Raw genomic sequence first — 27,342 nt, 5'->3', positions numbered from 1 at the left:
AACCAACCACATATGTGTATATCATATTATTTTTATTATTTGATCCACAATTCTTTATTTAAAGAGGTAGCAAAATAAAATATCTCACAAATTCAGAATGAGGGCTCCATATCTTTGGCTTAAGAAAACTGCTCTTCTCAGCCAATGGTCATGAACAGAAACCCCACTGGGGTCCACTACAATGGCATCCAATCAAACCCATGAGCTAAATTAAGTAGCCAGTTTGTGCAAGATTCACAAATTTCATTTCATTGCTGAGTTAAAATCCATTAGAGAACAAACTCTAGACACTTGGATTCCAACCCTGAACATGGAAAACAAAACTTACTTTTATTGTAAAGCCAACAAGAAACCTCTTTAAAATGAATGGAAAAGCAATTAATATCTAGTTTTTAAATTAACAGTTTTAATAGCAACATTGTCATTGTAACTATAGATAGGTTATTTCATAATATACATCTTTTCAAAAAGCAGTGGTTTTATGTGTCAGGATGTCCGAGCATTCTAAGGCGCTGCATTCAGGTCGCAGTCTCTTCTGGAGGCGTGGGTTCAAATCCCACTTCTGACAATGTTATTCATTTTCTTCTTTGCTCTACAGTTTCTATTTCTTGTTACTTGTGAAAAGATTGACTTTAGAATTAGACAAACACTCACTGCAAATCTCTTTCAATTTACAACATAAAAAATGCATCAATTATTTCATTATTTCCCATGTTGCAATAAAAGATCAGATTGTATTCTCCCTGGATAAAAGAGCTTGAAACCAACCACATATGTGTATATCATATTATTTTTATTATTTGATCCACAATTCTTTATTTACAGAGGTAGCAAAATAAAATATCTCACAAATTCAGAATGAGGGCTCCATATCTTTGGCTTAAGAAAACTGCTCTTCTCAGCCAATGGTCATAAACAGAAACCCCACTGGGGTCCACTACAATGGCATCCAATCAAACCCATGAGCTAAATTAAGTAGCCAGTTTGTGGAAGATTCACAAATTTAATTTCATTGCTGAGTTAAAATCCATTAGAGAACAAACTCTAGACACTTGGATTCCAACCCTGAACATGGAAAACAAAACTTAATTTTATTGTAAAGCCAACTAGAAACCTCTTTAAAATGAATAGAAAAGCAATTCATATCTAGTTTTTAAATTAACAGTTTTAATAGCAACATTGTCATTGTAACTATAGATAGGTTATTTCATAATATACATCTTTTCAAAACACAGTGGTTTCATGTGTCAGGATGGCCGAGCGGTCTAAGGCGCTGCGTTCAGGTCGCAGTCTCCTCTGGAGGCGTGGGTTCAAATCCCACTCCTGACAATGTTATTCATTTTCTTCTTTGCTCTACAGTTTCTATTTTTTGTTACTTGTGAAAAGATTGACTTTAGAATTAGACAAACACTCACTGCAAATCTCTTTCAATTTACAACATAAAAAATGCATCAATTATTTCATTATTTCCCATGTTGCAATAAAAGATCAGATTGTATTCTCCCTGGATAAAAAAGCATGAAACCAACCACATATGTGTATATCATATTATTTTTATTATTTGATCCACAATTCTTTATTTACAGAGGTAGCAAAATAAAATATCTTACAAATTCAGAATGAGGGCTCCATATCTTTGGCTTAAGAAAACTGCTCTTCTCAGCCAATGGTCATGAACAGAAACCCCACTGGGGTCCACTACAATGGCATCCAATCAAACCCATGAGCTAAATTAAGTAGCCAGTTTGTGCAAGATTCACAAATTTCATTTCATTGCTGAGTTAAAATCCATTAGAGAACAAACTCTAGACACTTGTATTCCAACCCTGAACATGGAAAACAAAACTTACTTTTATTGTAAAGCCAACAAGAAACCTCTTTAAAATGAATGGAAAAGCAATTTATATCTAGTTTTTAAATTAACAGTTTTAATAGCAACATTGTCATTGTAACTATAGATAGGTTATTTCATAATATACATCTTTTCAAAAAGCAGTGGTTTATGTGTCAGGATGTCCGAGCATTCTAAGGCGCTGCATTCAGGTCGCAGTCTCTTCTGGAGGCGTGGGTTCAAATCCCACTTCTGGCAATGTTATTCATTTTCTTCTTTGCTCTACAGTTTCTATTTCTTGTTACTTGTGAAAAGATTGACTTTAGAATTAGACAAACACTCACTGCAAATCTCTTTCAATTAACAACATAAAAAATGCATCAATTATTTCATTATTTCCCATGTTGCAATAAAAGATCAGATTGTATTCTCCCTGGATAAAAGAGCTTGAAACCAACCACATATGTGTATATCATATTATTTTTATTATTTGATCCACAATTCTTTATTTACAGAGGTAGCAAAATAAAATATCTCACAAATTCAGAATGAGGGCTCCATATCTTTGGCTTAAGAAAACTGCTCTTCTCAGCCAATGGTCATAAACAGAAACCCCACTGGGGTCCACTACAATGGCATCCAATCAAACCCATGAGCTAAATTAAGTAGCCAGTTTGTGGAAGATTCACAAATTTAATTTCATTGCTGAGTTAAAATCCATTAGAGAACAAACTCTAGACACTTGGATTCCAACCCTGAACATGGAAAACAAAACTTAATTTTATTGTAAAGCCAACTAGAAACCTCTTTAAAATGAATGGAAAAGCAATTCATATCTAGTTTTTAAATTAACAGTTTTAATAGCAACATTGTCATTGTAACTATAGATAGGTTATTTCATAATATACATCTTTTCAAAACACAGTGGTTTCATGTGTCAGGATGGCCGAGCGGTCTAAGGCGCTGCGTTCAGGTCGCAGTCTCCTCTGGAGGCGTGGGTTCAAATCCCACTTCTGACAATGTTATTCATTTTCTTCTTTGCTCTACAGTTTCTATTTCTTGTTACTTGTGAAAAGATTGACTTTAGAATTAGACAAACACTCACTGCAAATCTCTTTCAATTTACAACATAAAAAATGCATCAATTATTTCATTATTTCCCATGTTGCAATAAAAGATCAGATTGTATTCTCCCTGGATAAAAAAGCATGAAACCAACCACATATGTGTATATCATATTATTTTTATTATTTGATCCACAATTCTTTATTTACAGAGGTAGCAAAATAAAATATCTCACAAATTCAGAATGAGGGCTCCATATCTTTGGCTTAAGAAAACTGCTCTTCTCAGCCAATGGTCATGAACAGAAACCCCACAGGGGTCCACTACAATGGCATCCAATCAAACCCATGAGCTAAATTAAGTAGCCAGTTTGTGCAAGATTCACAAATTTCATTTCATTGCTGAGTTAAAATCCATGGAACATGGAAAACAAAACTTACTTTTATTGTAAAGCCAACTAGAAACCTCTTTAAAATGAATGGAAAAGCAATTCATATCTAGTTTTAAATTAACAGTTTTAATAGCAACATTGATAAAAGAGCTTGAAACCAACCACATATGTGTATATCATATTATTTTTATTATTTGATCCACAATTCTTTATTTACAGAGGTAGCAAAATAAAATATCTCACAAATTCAGAATGAGGGCTCCATATCTTTGGCTTAAGAAAACTGCTCTTCTCAGCCAATGGTCATAAACAGAAACCCCACTGGGGTCCACTACAATGGCATCCAATCAAACCCATGAGTTAAATTAAGTAGCAAGTTTGTGCAAGATTCACAAATTTAATTTCATTGCTGAGTTAAAATCCATTAGAGAACAAACTCTAGACACTTGGATTCCAACCCTGAACATGGAAAACAAAACTTAATTTTATTGTAAAGCCAACTAGAAACCTCTTTAAAATGAATGGAAAAGCAATTCATATCTAGTTTTTAAATTAACAGTTTTAATAGCAACATTGTCATTGTAACTATAGATAGGTTATTTCATAATATACATCTTTTCAAAGAGTAGTGGTTTCATGTGTCAGGATGGCCGAGCGGTCTAAGGAGCTGCATTCAGGTCGCAGTCTCCTCTGGAGGTGTGGGTTCAAATCCCACTTCTGACAATGTTATTCATTTTCTTCTTTGCTCTACAGTTTCTATTTCTTGTTACTTGTGAAAAGATTGACATTAGAATTAGACAAACATTCACTGCAAATCTCTTTCAATTTACAACATAAAAAATGCATCAATTATTTCATTATTTCCCATGTTGCAATAAAAGATCAGATTGTATTCTCCCTGGATAAAAGAGCTTGAAACCAACCACATATGTGTATATCATATTATTTTTATTATTTGATCCACAATTCTTTATTTACAGAGGTAGCAAAATAAAATATCTCACAAATTCAGAATGAGGGCTCCATATCTTTGGCTTAAGAAAACTGCTCTTCTCAGCCAATGGTCATAAACAGAAACCCCACTGGGGTCCACTACAATGGCATCCAATCAAACCCATGAGCTAAATTAAGTAGCCAGTTTGTGGAAGATTCACAAATTTAATTTCATTGCTGAGTTAAAATCCATTAGAGAACAAACTCTAGACACTTGGATTCCAACCCTGAACATGGAAAACAAAACTTAATTTTATTGTAAAGCCAACTAGAAACCTCTTTAAAATGAATGGAAAAGCAATTCATATCTAGTTTTTAAATTAACAGTTTTAATAGCAACATTGTCATTGTAACTATAGATAGGTTATTTCATAATATACATCTTTTCAAAACACAGTGGTTTCATGTGTCAGGATGGCCGAGCGGTCTAAGGCGCTGCGTTCAGGTCGCAGTCTCCTCTGGAGGCGTGGGTTCAAATCCCGCTTCTGACAATGTTATTCATTTTCTTCTTTGCTCTACAGTTTCTATTTCTTGTTACTTGTGAAAAGATTGACTTTAGAATTAGACAAACACTCACTGCAAATCTCTTTCAATTTACAACATAAAAAATGCATCAATTATTTCATTATTTCCCATGTTGCAATAAAAGATCAGATTGTATTCTCCCTGGATAAAAAAGCATGAAACCAACCACATATGTGTATATCATATTATTTTTATTATTTGATCCACAATTCTTTATTTACAGAGGTAGCAAAATAAAATATCTCACAAATTCAGAATGAGGGCTCCATATCTTTGGCTTAAGAAAACTGCTCTTCTCAGCCAATGGTCATGAACAGAAACCCCACAGGGGTCCACTACAATGGCATCCAATCAAACCCATGAGCTAAATTAAGTAGCCAGTTTGTGCAAGATTCACAAATTTCATTTCATTGCTGAGTTAAAATCCATGGAACATGGAAAACAAAACTTACTTTTATTGTAAAGCCAACTAGAAACCTCTTTAAAATGAATGGAAAAGCAATTCATATCTAGTTTTAAATTAACAGTTTTAATAGCAACATTGATAAAAGAGCTTGAAACCAACCACATATGTGTATATCATATTATTTTTATTATTTGATCCACAATTCTTTATTTACAGAGGTAGCAAAATAAAATATCTCACAAATTCAGAATGAGGGCTCCATATCTTTGGCTTAAGAAAACTGCTCTTCTCAGCCAATGGTCATAAACAGAAACCCCACTGGGGTCCACTACAATGGCATCCAATCAAACCCATGAGCTAAATTAAGTAGCAAGTTTGTGCAAGATTCACAAATTTAATTTCATTGCTGAGTTAAAATCCATTAGAGAACAAACTCTAGACACTTGGATTCCAACCCTGAACATGGAAAACAAAACTTAATTTTATTGTAAAGCCAACTAGAAACCTCTTTAAAATGAATGGAAAAGCAATTCATATCTAGTTTTTAAATTAACAGTTTTAATAGCAACATTGTCATTGTAACTATAGATAGGTTATTTCATAATATACATCTTTTCAAAGAGTAGTGGTTTCATGTGTCAGGATGGCCGAGCGGTCTAAGGAGCTGCATTCAGGTCGCAGTCTCCTCTGGAGGTGTGGGTTCAAATCCCACTTCTGACAATGTTATTCATTTTCTTCTTTGCTCTACAGTTTCTATTTCTTGTTACTTGTGAAAAGATTGACATTAGAATTAGACAAACATTCACTGCAAATCTCTTTCAATTTACAACATAAAAAATGCATCAATTATTTCATTATTTCCCATGTTGCAATAAAAGATCAGATTGTATTCTCCCTGGATAAAAGAGCTTGAAACCAACCACATATGTGTATATCATATTATTTTTATTATTTGATCCACAATTCTTTATTTACAGAGGTAGCAAAATAAAATATCTCACAAATTCAGAATGAGGGCTCCATATCTTTGGCTTAAGAAAACTGCTCTTCTCAGCCAATGGTCATGAACAGAAACCCCACTGGGGTCCACTACAATGGCATCCAATCAAACCCATGAGCTAAATTAAGTAGCCAGTTTGTGCAAGATTCACAAATTTAATTTCATTGCTGAGTTAAAATCCATGGAACATGGAAAACAAAACTTACTTTTATTGTAAAGCCAACTAGAAACCTCTTTAAAATGAATGGAAAAGCAATTCATATCTAGTTTTAAATTAACAGTTTTAATAGCAACATTGATAAAAGAGCTTGAAACCAACCACATATGTGTATATCATATTATTTTTATTATTTGATCCACAATTCTTTATTTACAGAGGTAGCAAAATAAAATATCTCACAAATTCAGAATGAGGGCTCCATATCTTTGGCTTAAGAAAACTGCTCTTCTCAGCCAATGGTCATAAACAGAAACCCCACTGGGGTCCACTACAATGGCATCCAATCAAACCCATGAGCTAAATTAAGTAGCCAGTTTGTGGAAGATTCACAAATTTAATTTCATTGCTGAGTTAAAATCCATTAGAGAACAAACTCTAGACACTTGGATTCCAACCCTGAACATGGAAAACAAAACTTAATTTTATTGTAAAGCCAACTAGAAACCTCTTTAAAATGAATGGAAAAGCAATTCATATCTAGTTTTTAAATTAACAGTTTTAATAGCAACATTGTCATTGTAACTATAGATAGGTTATTTCATAATATACATCTTTTCAAAACACAGTGGTTTCATGTGTCAGGATGGCCGAGCGGTCTAAGGCGCTGCGTTCAGGTCGCAGTCTCCTCTGGAGGCGTGGGTTCAAATCCCGCTTCTGACAATGTTATTCATTTTCTTCTTTGCTCTACAGTTTCTATTTCTTGTTACTTGTGAAAAGATTGACTTTAGAATTAGACAAACACTCACTGCAAATCTCTTTCAATTTACAACATAAAAAATGCATCAATTATTTCATTATTTCCCATGTTGCAATAAAAGATCAGATTGTATTCTCCCTGGATAAAAAAGCATGAAACCAACCACATATGTGTATATCATATTATTTTTATTATTTGATCCACAATTCTTTATTTACAGAGGTAGCAAAATAAAATATCTCACAAATTCAGAATGAGGGCTCCATATCTTTGGCTTAAGAAAACTGCTCTTCTCAGCCAATGGTCATGAACAGAAACCCCACAGGGGTCCACTACAATGGCATCCAATCAAACCCATGAGCTAAATTAAGTAGCCAGTTTGTGCAAGATTCACAAATTTCATTTCATTGCTGAGTTAAAATCCATGGAACATGGAAAACAAAACTTACTTTTATTGTAAAGCCAACTAGAAACCTCTTTAAAATGAATGGAAAAGCAATTCATATCTAGTTTTAAATTAACAGTTTTAATAGCAACATTGATAAAAGAGCTTGAAACCAACCACATATGTGTATATCATATTATTTTTATTATTTGATCCACAATTCTTTATTTACAGAGGTAGCAAAATAAAATATCTCACAAATTCAGAATGAGGGCTCCATATCTTTGGCTTAAGAAAACTGCTCTTCTCAGCCAATGGTCATAAACAGAAACCCCACTGGGGTCCACTACAATGGCATCCAATCAAACCCATGAGCTAAATTAAGTAGCAAGTTTGTGCAAGATTCACAAATTTAATTTCATTGCTGAGTTAAAATCCATTAGAGAACAAACTCTAGACACTTGGATTCCAACCCTGAACATGGAAAACAAAACTTAATTTTATTGTAAAGCCAACTAGAAACCTCTTTAAAATGAATGGAAAAGCAATTCATATCTAGTTTTTAAATTAACAGTTTTAATAGCAACATTGTCATTGTAACTATAGATAGGTTATTTCATAATATACATCTTTTCAAAGAGTAGTGGTTTCATGTGTCAGGATGGCCGAGCGGTCTAAGGAGCTGCATTCAGGTCGCAGTCTCCTCTGGAGGTGTGGGTTCAAATCCCACTTCTGACAATGTTATTCATTTTCTTCTTTGCTCTACAGTTTCTATTTCTTGTTACTTGTGAAAAGATTGACATTAGAATTAGACAAACATTCACTGCAAATCTCTTTCAATTTACAACATAAAAAATGCATCAATTATTTCATTATTTCCCATGTTGCAATAAAAGATCAGATTGTATTCTCCCTGGATAAAAGAGCTTGAAACCAACCACATATGTGTATATCATATTATTTTTATTATTTGATCCACAATTCTTTATTTACAGAGGTAGCAAAATAAAATATCTCACAAATTCAGAATGAGGGCTCCATATCTTTGGCTTAAGAAAACTGCTCTTCTCAGCCAATGGTCATGAACAGAAACCCCACTGGGGTCCACTACAATGGCATCCAATCAAACCCATGAGCTAAATTAAGTAGCCAGTTTGTGCAAGATTCACAAATTTAATTTCATTGCTGAGTTAAAATCCATGGAACATGGAAAACAAAACTTACTTTTATTGTAAAGCCAACTAGAAACCTCTTTAAAATGAATGGAAAAGCAATTCATATCTAGTTTTAAATTAACAGTTTTAATAGCAACATTGATAAAAGAGCTTGAAACCAACCACATATGTGTATATCATATTATTTTTATTATTTGATCCACAATTCTTTATTTACAGAGGTAGCAAAATAAAATATCTCACAAATTCAGAATGAGGGCTCCATATCTTTGGCTTAAGAAAACTGCTCTTCTCAGCCAATGGTCATAAACAGAAACCCCACTGGGGTCCACTACAATGGCATCCAATCAAACCCATGAGCTAAATTAAGTAGCAAGTTTGTGCAAGATTCACAAATTTAATTTCATTGCTGAGTTAAAATCCATTAGAGAACAAACTCTAGACACTTGGATTCCAACCCTGAACATGGAAAACAAAACTTAATTTTATTGTAAAGCCAACTAGAAACCTCTTTAAAATGAATGGAAAAGCAATTCATATCTAGTTTTTAAATTAACAGTTTTAATAGCAACATTGTCATTGTAACAATATATAGGTTATTTCATAATATACATCTTTTCAAAACACAGTGGTTTCATGTGTCAGGATGGCTGAGCGGTCTAAGGCGCTGCTTTCAGGTCGCAGTCTCCTCTGGAGGCGTGGGTTCAAATCCCACTTCTGACAATGTTATTCATTTTCTTCTTTGCTCTACAGTTTCAATTTCTTGTTACTTGTGAAAAGATTGACTTTAGAATTAGACAAACACTCACTGCAAATCTCTTTACAATTTACAACATAAAAAATGCATCAATTATTTCATTATTTCCCATGTTGCAATAAAAGATCAGATTGTATTCTCCCTGGATAAAAGAGCATGAAACCAACCACATATGTGTATATCATATTATTTTTATTATTTGATCCACAATTCTTTATTTACAGAGGTAGCAAAATAAAATATCTCACAAATTCAGAATGAGGGCTCCATATCTTTGGCTTAAGAAAACTGCTCTTCTCAGCCAATGGTCATGAACAGAAACCCCACTGGGGTCCACTACAATGGCATCCAATCAAACCCATGAGCTAAATTAAGTAGCCAGTTTGTGCAAGATTCACAAATTTCATTTCATTGCTGAGTTAAAATCCATTAGAGAACAAACTCTAGACACTTGGATTCCAACCCTGAACATGGAAAACAAAACTTACTTTTATTGTAAAGCCAACAAGAAACCTCTTTAAAATGAATGGAAAAGCAATTCATATCTAGTTTTTAAATTAACAGTTTTAATAGCAACATTGTCATTGTAACTATAGATAGGTTATTTCATAATATACATCTTTTCAAAAAGCAGTGGTTTTATGTGTCAGGATGTCCGAGCATTCTAAGGCGCTGCATTCAGGTCGCAGTCTCTTCTGGAGGCGTGGGTTCAAATCCCACTTCTGACAATGTTATTCATTTTCTTCTTTGCTCTACAGTTTCTATTTCTTGTTACTTGTGAAAAGATTGACTTTAGAATTAGAAAAACACTCACTGCAAATCTCTTTCAATTTACAACATAAAAAATGCATCAATTATTTCATTATTTCCCATGTTGCAATAAAAGATCAGATTGTATTCTCCCTGGATAAAAGAGCTTGAAACCAACCACATATGTGTATATCATATTATTTTTATTATTTGATCCACAATTCTTTATTTACAGAGGTAGCAAAATAAAATATCTCACAAATTCAGAATGAGGGCTCCATATCTTTGGCTTAAGAAAACTGCTCTTCTCAGCCAATGGTCATAAACAGAAACCCCACTGGGGTCCACTACAATGGCATCCAATCAAACCCATGAGCTAAATTAAGTAGCCAGTTTGTGCAAGATTCACAAATTTAATTTCATTGTTGAGTTAAAATCCATTAGAGAACAAACTCTAGACACTTGGATTCCAACCCTGAACATGGAAAACAAAACTTAATTTTATTGTAAAGCCAACTAGAAACCTCTTTAAAATGAATGGAAAAGCAATTCATATCTAGTTTTTAAATTAACAGTTTTAATAGCAACATTGTCATTGTAACTATAGATAGGTTATTTCATAATATACATCTTTTCAAAACACAGTGGTTTCATGTGTCAGGATGGCCGAGCGGTCTAAGGCGCTGCATTCAGGTCGCAGTCTCCTCTGGAGGCGTGGGTTCAAATCCCACTTCTGACAATGTTATTCATTTTCTTCTTTGCTCTACAGTTTCTATTTCTTGTTACTTGTGAAAAGATTGACTTTAGAATTAGACAAACACTCACTGCAAATCTCTTTCAATTTACAACATAAAAAATGCATCAATTATTTCATTCTTTCCCATGTTGCAATAAAAGATCAGATTGTATTCTCCCTGGATAAAAAAGCATGAAACCAACCACATATGTGTATATCATATTATTTTTATTATTTGATCCACAATTCTTTATTTACAGAGGTAGCAAAATAAAATATCTCACAAATTCAGAATGAGGGCTCCATATCTTTGGCTTAAGAAAACTGCTCTTCTCAGCCAATGGTCATGAACAGAAACCCCACTGGGGTCCACTACAATGGCATCCAATCAAACCCATGAGCTAAATTAAGTAGCCAGTTTGTGCAAGATTCACAAATTTCATTTCATTGCTGAGTTAAAATCCATTAGAGAACAAACTCTAGACACTTGGATTCCAACCCTGAACATGGAAAACAAAACTTACTTTTATTGTAAAGCCAACAAGAAACCTCTTTAAAATGAATGGAAAAGCAATTCATATCTAGTTTTTAAATTAACAGTTTTAATAGCAACATTGTCATTGTAACTATAGATAGGTTATTTCATAATATACATCTTTTCAAAACACAGTGGTTTCATGTGTCAGGATGGCCGAGCGGTCTAAGGCGCTGCGTTCAGGTCGCAGTCTCCTCTGGAGGCGTCGGTTCAAATCCCACTTCTGACAATGTTATTCATTTTCTTCTTTGCTCTACAGTTTCTATTTCTTGTTACTTGTGAAAAGATTGACTTTAGAATTAGACAAACACTCACTGCAAATCTCTTTCAATTTACAACATAAAAAATGCATCAATTATTTCATTATTTCCCATGTTGCAATAAAAGATCAGATTGTATTCTCCCTGGATAAAAAAGCATGAAACCAACCACATATGTGTATATCATATTATTTTTATTATTTGATCCACAATTCTTTATTTACAGAGGTAGCAAAATAAAATATCTCACAAATTCAGAATGAGGGCTCCATATCTTTGGCTTAAGAAAACTGCTCTTCTCAGCCAATGGTCATGAACAGAAACCCCACAGGGGTCCACTACAATGGCATCCAATCAAACCCATGAGCTAAATTAAGTAGCCAGTTTGTGCAAGATTCACAAATTTCATTTCATTGCTGAGTTAAAATCCATGGAACATGGAAAACAAAACTTACTTTTATTGTAAAGCCAACTAGAAACCTCTTTAAAATGAATGGAAAAGCAATTCATATCTAGTTTTAAATTAACAGTTTTAATAGCAACATTGATAAAAGAGCTTGAAACCAACCACATATGTGTATATCATATTATTTTTATTATTTGATCCACAATTCTTTATTTACAGAGGTAGCAAAATAAAATATCTCACAAATTCAGAATGAGGGCTCCATATCTTTGGCTTAAGAAAACTGCTCTTCTCAGCCAATGGTCATAAACAGAAACCCCACTGGGGTCCACTACAATGGCATCCAATCAAACCCATGAGCTAAATTAAGTAGCAAGTTTGTGCAAGATTCACAAATTTAATTTCATTGCTGAGTTAAAATCCATTAGAGAACAACCTCTAGACACTTGGATTCCAACCCTGAACATGGAAAACAAAACTTAATTTTATTGTAAAGCCAACTAGAAACCTCTTTAAAATGAATGGAAAAGCAATTCATATCTAGTTTTTAAATTAACAGTTTTAATAGCAACATTGTCATTGTAACTATAGATAGGTTATTTCATAATATACATCTTTTCAAAGAGTAGTGGTTTCATGTGTCAGGATGGCCGAGCGGTCTAAGGAGCTGCATTCAGGTCGCAGTCTTCTCTGGAGGTGTGGGTTCAAATCCCACTTCTGACAATGTTATTCATTTTCTTCTTTGCTCTACAGTTTCTATTTCTTGTTACTTGTGAAAAGATTGACATTAGAATTAGACAAACATTCACTGCAAATCTCTTTCAATTTACAACATAAAAAATGCATCAATTATTTCATTATTTCCCATGTTGCAATAAAAGATCAGATTGTATTCTCCCTGGATAAAAGAGCTTGAAACCAACCACATATGTGTATATCATATTATTTTTATTATTTGATCCACAATTCTTTATTTACAGAGGTAGCAAAATAAAATATCTCACAAATTCAGAATGAGGGCTCCATATCTTTGGCTTAAGAAAACTGCTCTTCTCAGCCAATGGTCATGAACAGAAACCCCACTGGGGTCCACTACAATGGCATCCAATCAAACCCATGAGCTAAATTAAGTAGCCAGTTTGTGCAAGATTCACAAATTTCATTTCATTGCTGAGTTAAAATCCATGGAACATGGAAAACAAAACTTACTTTTATTGTAAAGCCAACTAGAAACCTCTTTAAAATGAATGGAAAAGCAATTCATATCTAGTTTTAAATTAACAGTTTTAATAGCAACATTGATAAAAGAGCTTGAAACCAACCACATATGTGTATATCATATTATTTTTATTATTTGATCCACAATTCTTTATTTACAGAGGTAGCAAAATAAAATATCTCACAAATTCAGAATGAGGGCTCCATATCTTTGGCTTAAGAAAACTGCTCTTCTCAGCCAATGGTCATAAACAGAAACCCCACTGGGGTCCACTACAATGGCATCCAATCAAACCCATGAGCTAAATTAAGTAGCAAGTTTGTGCAAGATTCACAAATTTAATTTCATTGCTGAGTTAAAATCCATTAGAGAACAAACTCTAGACACTTGGATTCCAACCCTGAACATGGAAAACAAAACTTAATTTTATTGTAAAGCCAACTAGAAACCTCTTTAAAATGAATGGAAAAGCAATTCATATCTAGTTTTTAAATTAACAGTTTTAATAGCAACATTGTCATTGTAACAATATATAGGTTATTTCATAATATACATCTTTTCAAAACACAGTGGTTTCATGTGTCAGGATGGCTGAGCGGTCTAAGGCGCTGCTTTCAGGTCGCAGTCTCCTCTGGAGGCGTGGGTTCAAATCCCACTTCTGACAATGTTATTCATTTTCTTCTTTGCTCTACAGTTTCAATTTCTTGTTACTTGTGAAAAGATTGACTTTAGAATTAGACAAACACTCACTGCAAATCTCTTTACAATTTACAACATAAAAAATGCATCAATTATTTCATTATTTCCCATGTTGCAATAAAAGATCAGATTGTATTCTCCCTGGATAAAAGAGCATGAAACCAACCACATATGTGTATATCATATTATTTTTATTATTTGATCCACAATTCTTTATTTACAGAGGTAGCAAAATAAAATATCTCACAAATTCAGAATGAGGGCTCCATATCTTTGGCTTAAGAAAACTGCTCTTCTCAGCCAATGGTCATGAACAGAAACCCCACTGGGGTCCACTACAATGGCATCCAATCAAACCCATGAGCTAAATTAAGTAGCCAGTTTGTGCAAGATTCACAAATTTCATTTCATTGCTGAGTTAAAATCCATTAGAGAACAAACTCTAGACACTTGGATTCCAACCCTGAACATGGAAAACAAAACTTACTTTTATTGTAAAGCCAACAAGAAACCTCTTTAAAATGAATGGAAAAGCAATTCATATCTAGTTTTTAAATTAACAGTTTTAATAGCAACATTGTCATTGTAACTATAGATAGGTTATTTCATAATATACATCTTTTCAAAAAGCAGTGGTTTTATGTGTCAGGATGTCCGAGCATTCTAAGGCGCTGCATTCAGGTCGCAGTCTCTTCTGGAGGCGTGGGTTCAAATCCCACTTCTGACAATGTTATTCATTTTCTTCTTTGCTCTACAGTTTCTATTTCTTGTTACTTGTGAAAAGATTGACTTTAGAATTAGAAAAACACTCACTGCAAATCTCTTTCAATTTACAACATAAAAAATGCATCAATTATTTCATTATTTCCCATGTTGCAATAAAAGATCAGATTGTATTCTCCCTGGATAAAAGAGCTTGAAACCAACCACATATGTGTATATCATATTATTTTTATTATTTGATCCACAATTCTTTATTTACAGAGGTAGCAAAATAAAATATCTCACAAATTCAGAATGAGGGCTCCATATCTTTGGCTTAAGAAAACTGCTCTTCTCAGCCAATGGTCATAAACAGAAACCCCACTGGGGTCCACTACAATGGCATCCAATCAAACCCATGAGCTAAATTAAGTAGCCAGTTTGTGCAAGATTCACAAATTTAATTTCATTGTTGAGTTAAAATCCATTAGAGAACAAACTCTAGACACTTGGATTCCAACCCTGAACATGGAAAACAAAACTTAATTTTATTGTAAAGCCAACTAGAAACCTCTTTAAAATGAATGGAAAAGCAATTCATATCTAGTTTTTAAATTAACAGTTTTAATAGCAACATTGTCATTGTAACTATAGATAGGTTATTTCATAATATACATCTTTTCAAAACACAGTGGTTTCATGTGTCAGGATGGCCGAGCGGTCTAAGGCGCTGCATTCAGGTCGCAGTCTCCTCTGGAGGCGTGGGTTCAAATCCCACTTCTGACAATGTTATTCATTTTCTTCTTTGCTCTACAGTTTCTATTTCTTGTTACTTGTGAAAAGATTGACTTTAGAATTAGACAAACACTCACTGCAAATCTCTTTCAATTTACAACATAAAAAATGCATCAATTATTTCATTCTTTCCCATGTTGCAATAAAAGATCAGATTGTATTCTCCCTGGATAAAAAAGCATGAAACCAACCACATATGTGTATATCATATTATTTTTATTATTTGATCCACAATTCTTTATTTACAGAGGTAGCAAAATAAAATATCTCACAAATTCAGAATGAGGGCTCCATATCTTTGGCTTAAGAAAACTGCTCTTCTCAGCCAATGGTCATGAACAGAAACCCCACTGGGGTCCACTACAATGGCATCCAATCAAACCCATGAGCTAAATTAAGTAGCCAGTTTGTGCAAGATTCACAAATTTCATTTCATTGCTGAGTTAAAATCCATTAGAGAACAAACTCTAGACACTTGGATTCCAACCCTGAACATGGAAAACAAAACTTACTTTTATTGTAAAGCCAACAAGAAACCTCTTTAAAATGAATGGAAAAGCAATTCATATCTAGTTTTTAAATTAACAGTTTTAATAGCAACATTGTCATTGTAACTATAGATAGGTTATTTCATAATATACATCTTTTCAAAAAGCAGTGGTTTTATGTGTCAGGATGTCCGAGCATTCTAAGGCGCTGCATTCAGGTTGCAGTCTCTTCTGGAGGCGTGGGTTCAAATCCCACTTCTGACAATGTTATTCATTTTCTTCTTTGCTCTACAGTTTCTATTTCTTGTTACTTGTGAAAAGATTGACTTTAGAATTAGACAAACACTCACTGCAAATCTCTTTCAATTTACAACATAAAAAATGCATCAATTATTTCATTATTTCCCATGTTGCAATAAAAGATCAGATTGTATTCTCCCTGGATAAAAGAGCTTGAAACCAACCACATATGTGTATATCATATTATTTTTATTATTTGATCCACAATTCTTTATTTGCAGAGGTAGCAAAATAAAATATCTCACAAATTCAGAATGAGGGCTCCATATCTTTGGCTTAAGAAAACTGCTCTTCTCAGCCAATGGTCATAAACAGAAACCCCACTGGGGTCCACTACAATGGCATCCAATCAAACCCATGAGCTAAATTAAGTAGCCAGTTTGTGCAAGATTCACAAATTTCATTTCATTGCTGAGTTAAAATCCATTAGAGAACAAACTCTAGACACTTGGATTCCAACCCTGAACATGGAAAACAAAACTTACTTTTATTGTAAAGCCAACAAGAAACCTCTTTAAAATGAATGGAAAAGCAATTCATATCTAGTTTTTAAATTAACAGTTTTAATAGCAACATTGTCATTGTAACTATAGATAGGTTATTTCATAATATACATCTTTTCAAAAAGCGATGGTTTTATGTGTCAGGATGTCCGAGCGTTCTAAGGCGCTGCATTCAGGTCGCAGTCTCTTCTGGAGGCGTGGGTTCAAATCCCACTTCTGACAATGTTATTCATTTTCTTCTTTGCTCTACAGTTTCTATTTCTTGTTACTTGTGAAAAGATTGACTTTAGAATTAGACAAACACTCACTGCAAATCTCTTTCAATTTACAACATAAAAAATGCATCAATTATTTCATTATTTCCCATGTTGCAAGAAAAGATCAGATTGTATTCTCCCTGGATAAAAGAGCTTGAAACCAACCACATATGTGTATATCATATTATTTTTATTATTTGATCCACAATTCTTTATTTACAGAGGTAGCAAAATAAAATATCTCACAAATTCAGAATGAGGGCTCCATATCTTTGGCTTAAGAAAACTGCTCTTCTCAGCCAATGGTCATGAACAGAAACCCCACTGGGGTCCACTACAATGGCATCCAATCAAACCCATGAGCTAAATTAAGTAGCCAGTTTGTGCAAGATTCACAAATTTCATTTCATTGCTGAGTTAAAATCCATTAGAGAACAAACTCTAGACACTTGGATTCCAACCCTGAACATGGAAAACAAAACTTACTTTTATTGTAAAGCCAACAAGAAACCTCTTTAAAATGAATGGAAAAGCAATTCATATCTAGTTTTTAAATTAACAGTTTTAATAGCAACATTGTCATTGTAACTATAGATAGGTTATTTCATAATATACATCTTTTCAAAAAGCAGTGGTTTTATGTGTCAGGATGTCCGAGCATTCTAAGGCGCTGCATTCAGGTCGCAGTCTCTTCTGGAGGCGTGGGTTCAAATCCCACTTCTGACAATGTTATTCATTTTCTTCTTTGCTCTACAGTTTCTATTTCTTGTTACTTGTGAAAAGATTGACTTTAGAATTAGAAAAACACTCACTGCAAATCTCTTTCAATTTACAACATAAAAAATGCATCAATTATTTCATTTTTTCCCATGTTGCAATAAAAGATCAGATTGTATTCTCCCTGGATAAAAGAGCTTGAAACCAACCACATATGTGTATATCATATTATTTTTATTATTTGATCCACAATTCTTTATTTACAGAGGTAGCAAAATAAAATATCTCACAAATTCAGAATGAGGGCTCCATATCTTTGGCTTAAGAAAACTGCTCTTCTCAGCCAATGGTCATAAACAGAAACCCCACTGGGGTCCACTACAATGGCATCCAATCAAACCCATGAGCTAAATTAAGTAGCCAGTTTGTGCAAGATTCACAAATTTAATTTCATTGTTGAGTTAAAATCCATTAGAGAACAAACTCTAGACACTTGGATTCCAACCCTGAACATGGAAAACAAAACTTAATTTTATTGTAAAGCCAACTAGAAACCTCTTTAAAATGAATGGAAAAGCAATTCATATCTAGTTTTTAAATTAACAGTTTTAATAGCAACATTGTCATTGTAACTATAGATAGGTTATTTCATAATATACATCTTTTCAAAACACAGTGGTTTCATGTGTCAGGATGGCCGAGCGGTCTAAGGCGCTGCATTCAGGTCGCAGTCTCCTCTGGAGGCGTGGGTTCAAATCCCACTTCTGACAATGTTATTCATTTTCTTCTTTGCTCTACAGTTTCTATTTCTTGTTACTTGTGAAAAGATTGACTTTAGAATTAGACAAACACTCACTGCAAATCTCTTTCAATTTACAACATAAAAAATGCATCAATTATTTCATTCTTTCCCATGTTGCAATAAAAGATCAGATTGTATTCTCCCTGGATAAAAAAGCATGAAACCAACCACATATGTGTATATCATATTATTTTTATTATTTGATCCACAATTCTTTATTTACAGAGGTAGCAAAATAAAATATCTCACAAATTCAGAATGAGGGCTCCATATCTTTGGCTTAAGAAAACTGCTCTTCTCAGCCAATGGTCATGAACAGAAACCCCACTGGGGTCCACTACAATGGCATCCAATCAAACCCATGAGCTAAATTAAGTAGCCAGTTTGTGCAAGATTCACAAATTTCATTTCATTGCTGAGTTAAAATCCATTAGAGAACAAACTCTAGACACTTGGATTCCAACCCTGAACATGGAAAACAAAACTTACTTTTATTGTAAAGCCAACAAGAAACCTCTTTAAAATGAATGGAAAAGCAATTCATATCTAGTTTTTAAATTAACAGTTTTAATAGCAACATTGTCATTGTAACTATAGATAGGTTATTTCATAATATACATCTTTTCAAAAAGCAGTGGTTTTATGTGTCAGGATGTCCGAGCATTCTAAGGCGCTGCATTCAGGTTGCAGTCTCTTCTGGAGGCGTGGGTTCAAATCCCACTTCTGACAATGTTATTCATTTTCTTCTTTGCTCTACAGTTTCTATTTCTTGTTACTTGTGAAAAGATTGACTTTAGAATTAGACAAACACTCACTGCAAATCTCTTTCAATTTACAACATAAAAAATGCATCAATTATTTCATTATTTCCCATGTTGCAATAAAAGATCAGATTGTATTCTCCCTGGATAAAAGAGCTTGAAACCAACCACATATGTGTATATCATATTATTTTTATTATTTGATCCACAATTCTTTATTTACAGAGGTAGCAAAATAAAATATCTCACAAATTCAGAATGAGGGCTCCATATCTTTGGCTTAAGAAAACTGCTCTTCTCAGCCAATGGTCATGAACAGAAACCCCACTGGGGTCCACTACAATGGCATCCAATCAAACCCATGAGCTAAATTAAGTAGCCAGTTTGTGCAAGATTCACAAATTTCATTTCATTGCTGAGTTAAAATCCATTAGAGAACAAACTCTAGACACTTGGATTCCAACCCTGAACATGGAAAACAAAACTTACTTTTATTGTAAAGCCAACAAGAAACCTCTTTAAAATGAATGGAAAAGCAATTCATATCTAGTTTTTAAATTAACAGTTTTAATAGCAACATTGTCATTGTAACTATAGATAGGTTATTTCATAATATACATCTTTTCAAAAAGCAGTGGTTTTATGTGTCAGGATGTCCGAGCATTCTAAGGCGCTGCATTCAGGTCGCAGTCTCTTCTGGAGGCGTGGGTTCAAATCCCACTTCTGACAATGTTATTCATTTTCTTCTTTGCTCTACAGTTTCTATTTCTTGTTACTTGTGAAAAGATTGACTTTAGAATTAGAAAAACACTCACTGCAAATCTCTTTCAATTTACAACATAAAAAATGCATCAATTATTTCATTTTTTCCCATGTTGCAATAAAAGATCAGATTGTATTCTCCCTGGATAAAAGAGCTTGAAACCAACCACATATGTGTATATCATATTATTTTTATTATTTGATCCACAATTCTTTATTTACAGAGGTAGCAAAATAAAATATCTCACAAATTCAGAATGAGGGCTCCATATCTTTGGCTTAAGAAAACTGCTCTTCTCAGCCAATGGTCATAAACAGAAACCCCACTGGGGTCCACTACAATGGCATCCAATCAAACCCATGAGCTAAATTAAGTAGCCAGTTTGTGCAAGATTCACAAATTTAATTTCATTGTTGAGTTAAAATCCATTAGAGAACAAACTCTAGACACTTGGATTCCAACCCTGAACATGGAAAACAAAACTTAATTTTATTGTAAAGCCAACTAGAAACCTCTTTAAAATGAATGGAAAAGCAATTCATATCTAGTTTTTAAATTAACAGTTTTAATAGCAACATTGTCATTGTAACTATAGATAGGTTATTTCATAATATACATCTTTTCAAAACACAGTGGTTTCATGTGTCAGGATGGCCGAGCGGTCTAAGGCGCTGCATTCAGGTCGCAGTCTCCTCTGGAGGCGTGGGTTCAAATCCCACTTCTGACAATGTTATTCATTTTCTTCTTTGCTCTACAGTTTCTATTTCTTGTTACTTGTGAAAAGATTGACTTTAGAATTAGACAAACACTCACTGCAAATCTCTTTCAATTTACAACATAAAAAATGCATCAATTATTTCATTCTTTCCCATGTTGCAATAAAAGATCAGATTGTATTCTCCCTGGATAAAAAAGCATGAAACCAACCACATATGTGTATATCATATTATTTTTATTATTTGATCCACAATTCTTTATTTACAGAGGTAGCAAAATAAAATATCTCACAAATTCAGAATGAGGGCTCCATATCTTTGGCTTAAGAAAACTGCTCTTCTCAGCCAATGGTCATGAACAGAAACCCCACTGGGGTCCACTACAATGGCATCCAATCAAACCCATGAGCTAAATTAAGTAGCCAGTTTGTGCAAGATTCACAAATTTCATTTCATTGCTGAGTTAAAATCCATTAGAGAACAAACTCTAGACACTTGGATTCCAACCCTGAACATGGAAAACAAAACTTACTTTTATTGTAAAGCCAACAAGAAACCTCTTTAAAATGAATGGAAAAGCAATTCATATCTAGTTTTTAAATTAACAGTTTTAATAGCAACATTGTCATTGTAACTATAGATAGGTTATTTCATAATATACATCTTTTCAAAAAGCAGTGGTTTTATGTGTCAGGATGTCCGAGCATTCTAAGGCGCTGCATTCAGGTTGCAGTCTCTTCTGGAGGCGTGGGTTCAAATCCCACTTCTGACAATGTTATTCATTTTCTTCTTTGCTCTACAGTTTCTATTTCTTGTTACTTGTGAAAAGATTGACTTTAGAATTAGACAAACACTCACTGCAAATCTCTTTCAATTTACAACATAAAAAATGCATCAATTATTTCATTATTTCCCATGTTGCAATAAAAGATCAGATTGTATTCTCCCTGGATAAAAGAGCTTGAAACCAACCACATATGTGTATATCATATTATTTTTATTATTTGATCCACAATTCTTTATTTGCAGAGGTAGCAAAATAAAATATCTCACAAATTCAGAATGAGGGCTCCATATCTTTGGCTTAAGAAAACTGCTCTTCTCAGCCAATGGTCATAAACAGAAACCCCACTGGGGTCCACTACAATGGCATCCAATCAAACCCATGAGCTAAATTAAGTAGCCAGTTTGTGCAAGATTCACAAATTTCATTTCATTGCTGAGTTAAAATCCATTAGAGAACAAACTCTAGACACTTGGATTCCAACCCTGAACATGGAAAACAAAACTTACTTTTATTGTAAAGCCAACAAGAAACCTCTTTAAAATGAATGGAAAAGCAATTCATATCTAGTTTTTAAATTAACAGTTTTAATAGCAACATTGTCATTGTAACTATAGATAGGTTATTTCATAATATACATCTTTTCAAAAAGCGATGGTTTTATGTGTCAGGATGTCCGAGCGTTCTAAGGCGCTGCATTCAGGTCGCAGTCTCTTCTGGAGGCGTGGGTTCAAATCCCACTTCTGACAATGTTATTCATTTTCTTCTTTGCTCTACAGTTTCTATTTCTTGTTACTTGTGAAAAGATTGACTTTAGAATTAGACAAACACTCACTGCAAATCTCTTTCAATTTACAACATAAAAAATGCATCAATTATTTCATTATTTCCCATGTTGCAAGAAAAGATCAGATTGTATTCTCCCTGGATAAAAGAGCTTGAAACCAACCACATATGTGTATATCATATTATTTTTATTATTTGATCCACAATTCTTTATTTACAGAGGTAGCAAAATAAAATATCTCACAAATTCAGAATGAGGGCTCCATATCTTTGGCTTAAGAAAACTGCTCTTCTCAGCCAATGGTCATGAACAGAAACCCCACTGGGGTCCACTACAATGGCATCCAATCAAACCCATGAGCTAAATTAAGTAGCCAGTTTGTGCAAGATTCACAAATTTCATTTCATTGCTGAGTTAAAATCCATTAGAGAACAAACTCTAGACACTTGGATTCCAACCCTGAACATGGAAAACAAAACTTACTTTTATTGTAAAGCCAACAAGAAACCTCTTTAAAATGAATGGAAAAGCAATTCATATCTAGTTTTTAAATTAACAGTTTTAATAGCAACATTGTCATTTTAACTATAGATAGGTTATTTCATAATATACATCTTTTCAAAAAGCAGTGGTTTTATGTGTCAGGATGTCCGAGCATTCTAAGGCGCTGCATTCAGGTCGCAGTCTCTTCTGGAGGCGTGGGTTCAAATCCCACTTCTGACAATGTTATTCATTTTCTTCTTTGCTCTACAGTTTCTATTTCTTGTTACTTGTGAAAAGATTGACTTTAGAATTAGAAAAACACTCACTGCAAATCTCTTTCAATTTACAACATAAAAAATGCATCAATTATTTCATTTTTTCCCATGTTGCAATAAAAGATCAGATTGTATTCTCCCTGGATAAAAGAGCTTGAAACCAACCACATATGTGTATATCATATTATTTTTATTATTTGATCCACAATTCTTTATTTACAGAGGTAGCAAAATAAAATATCTCACAAATTCAGAATGAGGGCTCCATATCTTTGGCTTAAGAAAACTGCTCTTCTCAGCCAATGGTCATAAACAGAAACCCCACTGGGGTCCACTACAATGGCATCCAATCAAACCCATGAGCTAAATTAAGTAGCCAGTTTGTGCAAGATTCACAAATTTAATTTCATTGCTGAGTTAAAATCCATTAGAGAACAAACTCTAGACACTTGGATTCCAACCCTGAACATGGAAAACAAAACTTAATTTTATTGTAAAGCCAACTAGAAACCTCTTTAAAATGAATGGAAAAGCAATTCATATCTAGTCTTTAAATTAACAGTTTTAATAGCAACATTGTCATTGTAACTATAGATAGGTTATTTCATAATATACATCTTTTCAAAACACAGTGGTTTCATGTGTCAGGATGGCCGAGCGGTCTAAGGCGCTGCGTTCAGGTCGCAGTCTTCTCTGGAGGCGTGGGTTCAAATCCCACTTCTGACAATGTTATTCATTTTCTTCTTTGCTCTACAGTTTCTATTTCTTGTTACTTGTGAAAAGATTGACTTTAGAATTAGAAAAACACTCACTGCAAATCTCTTTCAATTTACAACATAAAAAATGCATCAATTATTTCATTATTTCCCATGTTGCAATACAAGATCAGATTGTATTCTCCCTGGATAAAAAAGCATGAAACCAACCACATATGTGTATATCATATTATTTTTATTATTTGATCCACAATTCTTTATTTACAGAGGTAGCAAAATAAAATATCTCACAAATTCAGAATGAGGGCTCCATATCTTTGGCTTAAGAAAACTGCTCTTCTCAGCCAATGGTCATGAACAGAAACCCCACTGGGGTCCACTACAATGGCATCCAATCAAACCCATGAGCTAAATTAAGTAGCCAGTCTGTGCAAGATTCACAAATTTCATTTCATTGCTGAGTTAAAATCCATTAGAGAACAAACTCTAGACACTTGGATTCCAACCCTGAACATGGAAAACAAAACTTACTTTTATTGTAAAGCCAACAAGAAACCTCTTTAAAATGAATGGAAAAGCAATTCATATCTAGTTTTTAAATTAACAGTTTTAATAGCAACATTGTCATTGTAACTATAGATAGGTTATTTCATAATATACATCTTTTCAAAAAGCAGTGGTTTTATGTGTCAGGATGTCCGAGCATTCTAAGGTGCTGCATTCAGGTCGCAGTCTCTTCTGGAGGCGTGGGTTCAAATCCCACTTCTGACAATGTTATTCATTTTCTTCTTTGCTCTACAGTTTCTATTTCTTGTTACTTGTGAAAAGATTGACTTTAGAATTAGAAAAACACTCACTGCAAATCTCTTTCAATTTACAACATAAAAAATGCATCAATTATTTCATTATTTCCCATCTTGCAATAAAAGATCAGATTGTATTCTCCCTGGATAAAAGAGCTTGAAACCAACCACATATGTGTATATCATATTATTTTTATTATTTGATCAACAATTCTTTATTTACAGAGGTAGCAAAATAAAATATCTCACAAATTCAGAATGAGGGCTCCATATCTTTGGCTTAAGAAAACTGCTCTTCTCAGCCAATGGTCATAAACAGAAACCCCACTGGGGTCCACTACAATGGCATCCAATCAAACCCATGAGCTAAATTAAGTAGCCAGTTTGTGGAAGATTCACAAATTTAATTTCATTGCTGAGTTAAAATCCATTAGAGAACAAACTCTAGACACTTGGATTCCAACCCTGAACATGGAAAACAAAACTTAATTTTATTGTAAAGCCAACTAGAAACCTCTTTAAAATGAATGGAAAAGCAATTCATATCTAGTTTTTAAATTAACAGTTTTAATAGCAACATTGTCATTGTAACTATAGATAGGTTATTTCATAATATACATCTTTTCAAAACACAGTGGTTTCATGTGTCAGGATGGCCGAGCGGTCTAAGGCGCTGCGTTCAGGTCGCAGTCTCCTCTGGAGGCGTGGGTTCAAATCCCACTTCTGACAATGTTATTCATTTTCTTCTTTGCTCTACAGTTTCTATTTCTTGTTACTTGTGAAAAGATTGACTTTAGAATTAGACAAACACTCACTGCAAATCTCTTTCAATTTACAACATAAAAAATGCATCAATTATTTCATTATTTCCCATGTTGCAATAAAAGATCAGATTGTATTCTCCCTGGATAAAAAAGCATGAAACCAACCACATATGTGAATATCATATTATTTTTATTATTTGATCCACAATTCTTTATTTACAGAGGTAGCAAAATAAAATATCTCACAAATTCAGAATGAGGGCTCCATATCTTTGGCTTAAGAAAACTGCTCTTCTCAGCCAATCAGCCAATGGTCATGAACAGAAACCCCACTGGGGTCCACTACAATGGCATCCAATCAAACCCATGAGCTAAATTAAGTAGCCAGTTTGTGCAAGATTCACAAATTTCATTTCATTGCTGAGTTAAAATCCATTAGAGAACAAACTCTAGACACTTGGATTCCAACCCTGAACATGGAAAACAAAACTTACTTTTATTGTAAAGCCAACAAGAAACCTCTTTAAAATGAATGGAAAAGCAATTCATATCTAGTTTTTAAATTAACAGTTTTAATAGCAACATTGTCATTGTAACTATAGATAGGTTATTTCATAATATACATCTTTTCAAAAAGCAGTGGTTTTATGTGTCAGGATGTCCGAGCATTCTAAGGCGCTGCATTCAGGTTGCAGTCTCTTCTGGAGGCGTGGGTTCAAATCCCACTTCTGACAATGTTATTCATTTTCTTCTTTGCTCTACAGTTTCTATTTCTTGTTACTTGTGAAAAGATTGACTTTAGAATTAGACAAACACTCACTGCAAATCTCTTTCAATTTACAACATAAAAAATGCATCAATTATTTCATTATTTCCCATGTTGCAATAAAAGATCAGATTGTATTCTCCCTGGATAAAAGAGCTTGAAACCAACCACATATGTGTATATCATATTATTTTTATTATTTGATCCACAATTCTTTATTTGCAGAGGTAGCAAAATAAAATATCTCACAAATTCAGAATGAGGGCTCCATATCTTTGGCTTAAGAAAACTGCTCTTCTCAGCCAATGGTCATAAACAGAAACCCCACTGGGGTCCACTACAATGGCATCCAATCAAACCCATGAGCTAAATTAAGTAGCCAGTTTGTGCAAGATTCACAAATTTCATTTCATTGCTGAGTTAAAATCCATTAGAGAACAAACTCTAGACACTTGGATTCCAACCCTGAACATGGAAAACAAAACTTAATTTTATTGTAAAGCCAACTAGAAACCTCTTTAAAATGAATGGAAAAGCAATTCATATCTAGTTTTTAAATTAACAGTTTTAATAGCAACATTGTCATTGTAACTATAGATAGGTTATTTCATAATATACATCTTTTCAAAACACAGTGGTTTCATGTGTCAGGATGGCCGAGCGGTCTAAGGCGCTGCGTTCAGGTCGCAGTCTCCTCTGGAGGCGTGGGTTCAAATCCCACTTCTGACAATGTTATTCATTTTCTTCTTTGCTCTACAGTTTCTATTTCTTGTTACTTGTGAAAAGATTGACTTTAGAATTAGACAAACACTCACTGCAAATCTCTTTCAATTTACAACATAAAAAATGCATCAATTATTTCATTATTTCCCATGTTGCAATAAAAGATCAGATTGTATTCTCCCTGGATAAAAGAGCTTGAAACCAACCACATATGTGTATATCATATTATTTTTATTATTTGATCCACAATTCTTTATTTACAGAGGTAGCAAAATAAAATATCTCACAAATTCAGAATGAGGGCTCCATATCTTTGGCTTAAGAAAACTGCTCTTCTCAGCCAATGGTCATAAACAGAAACCCCACTGGGGTCCACTACAATGGCAT

The 27,342-nt window shown here is 33.7% G+C and overlaps 18 non-coding genes across 18 annotated transcripts; all 18 read left to right on the top strand.

The window, feature by feature from the left end:
• Positions 1-1,246: 1,246 nt before the first annotated feature.
• Positions 1,247-1,329, top strand: TRNAL-CAG (transfer RNA leucine (anticodon CAG)). Its single transcript has one exon. It is a non-coding gene; the product is annotated as a tRNA-Leu (tRNA).
• Positions 1,330-2,767: 1,438 nt separating this feature from the next.
• On the top strand, positions 2,768-2,850 carry TRNAL-CAG (transfer RNA leucine (anticodon CAG)). Its single transcript has one exon. It is a non-coding gene; the product is annotated as a tRNA-Leu (tRNA).
• Positions 2,851-3,927: 1,077 nt separating this feature from the next.
• On the top strand, positions 3,928-4,010 carry TRNAL-CAG (transfer RNA leucine (anticodon CAG)). Its single transcript has one exon. It is a non-coding gene; the product is annotated as a tRNA-Leu (tRNA).
• Positions 4,011-4,688: 678 nt separating this feature from the next.
• On the top strand, positions 4,689-4,771 carry TRNAL-CAG (transfer RNA leucine (anticodon CAG)). The gene has a single exon. It is a non-coding gene; the product is annotated as a tRNA-Leu (tRNA).
• A 1,077-nt stretch (positions 4,772-5,848) lies between these two features.
• TRNAL-CAG (transfer RNA leucine (anticodon CAG)) lies at positions 5,849-5,931 on the top strand. Its single transcript has one exon. It is a non-coding gene; the product is annotated as a tRNA-Leu (tRNA).
• A 1,077-nt stretch (positions 5,932-7,008) lies between these two features.
• TRNAL-CAG (transfer RNA leucine (anticodon CAG)) lies at positions 7,009-7,091 on the top strand. The gene has a single exon. It is a non-coding gene; the product is annotated as a tRNA-Leu (tRNA).
• A 1,077-nt stretch (positions 7,092-8,168) lies between these two features.
• TRNAL-CAG (transfer RNA leucine (anticodon CAG)) lies at positions 8,169-8,251 on the top strand. Its single transcript has one exon. It is a non-coding gene; the product is annotated as a tRNA-Leu (tRNA).
• Positions 8,252-9,328: 1,077 nt separating this feature from the next.
• On the top strand, positions 9,329-9,411 carry TRNAL-CAG (transfer RNA leucine (anticodon CAG)). The gene has a single exon. It is a non-coding gene; the product is annotated as a tRNA-Leu (tRNA).
• Positions 9,412-10,851: 1,440 nt separating this feature from the next.
• On the top strand, positions 10,852-10,934 carry TRNAL-CAG (transfer RNA leucine (anticodon CAG)). Its single transcript has one exon. It is a non-coding gene; the product is annotated as a tRNA-Leu (tRNA).
• A 678-nt stretch (positions 10,935-11,612) lies between these two features.
• On the top strand, positions 11,613-11,695 carry TRNAL-CAG (transfer RNA leucine (anticodon CAG)). The gene has a single exon. It is a non-coding gene; the product is annotated as a tRNA-Leu (tRNA).
• A 1,077-nt stretch (positions 11,696-12,772) lies between these two features.
• Positions 12,773-12,855, top strand: TRNAL-CAG (transfer RNA leucine (anticodon CAG)). The gene has a single exon. It is a non-coding gene; the product is annotated as a tRNA-Leu (tRNA).
• Positions 12,856-13,932: 1,077 nt separating this feature from the next.
• On the top strand, positions 13,933-14,015 carry TRNAL-CAG (transfer RNA leucine (anticodon CAG)). Its single transcript has one exon. It is a non-coding gene; the product is annotated as a tRNA-Leu (tRNA).
• Positions 14,016-15,455: 1,440 nt separating this feature from the next.
• On the top strand, positions 15,456-15,538 carry TRNAL-CAG (transfer RNA leucine (anticodon CAG)). Its single transcript has one exon. It is a non-coding gene; the product is annotated as a tRNA-Leu (tRNA).
• A 2,961-nt stretch (positions 15,539-18,499) lies between these two features.
• On the top strand, positions 18,500-18,582 carry TRNAL-CAG (transfer RNA leucine (anticodon CAG)). Its single transcript has one exon. It is a non-coding gene; the product is annotated as a tRNA-Leu (tRNA).
• Positions 18,583-20,782: 2,200 nt separating this feature from the next.
• On the top strand, positions 20,783-20,865 carry TRNAL-CAG (transfer RNA leucine (anticodon CAG)). Its single transcript has one exon. It is a non-coding gene; the product is annotated as a tRNA-Leu (tRNA).
• A 2,961-nt stretch (positions 20,866-23,826) lies between these two features.
• Positions 23,827-23,909, top strand: TRNAL-CAG (transfer RNA leucine (anticodon CAG)). The gene has a single exon. It is a non-coding gene; the product is annotated as a tRNA-Leu (tRNA).
• A 1,439-nt stretch (positions 23,910-25,348) lies between these two features.
• Positions 25,349-25,431, top strand: TRNAL-CAG (transfer RNA leucine (anticodon CAG)). The gene has a single exon. It is a non-coding gene; the product is annotated as a tRNA-Leu (tRNA).
• A 1,447-nt stretch (positions 25,432-26,878) lies between these two features.
• On the top strand, positions 26,879-26,961 carry TRNAL-CAG (transfer RNA leucine (anticodon CAG)). Its single transcript has one exon. It is a non-coding gene; the product is annotated as a tRNA-Leu (tRNA).
• Positions 26,962-27,342: the final 381 nt, after the last annotated feature.

The sequence above is a fragment of the Pseudophryne corroboree genome, unplaced genomic scaffold, assembly GCF_028390025.1.
Source record: "Pseudophryne corroboree isolate aPseCor3 unplaced genomic scaffold, aPseCor3.hap2 scaffold_1575, whole genome shotgun sequence".
Taxonomy (NCBI): Eukaryota; Metazoa; Chordata; class Amphibia; order Anura; family Myobatrachidae; genus Pseudophryne; species Pseudophryne corroboree.
This window is presented reverse-complemented; position numbering and strand designations above follow the sequence as displayed.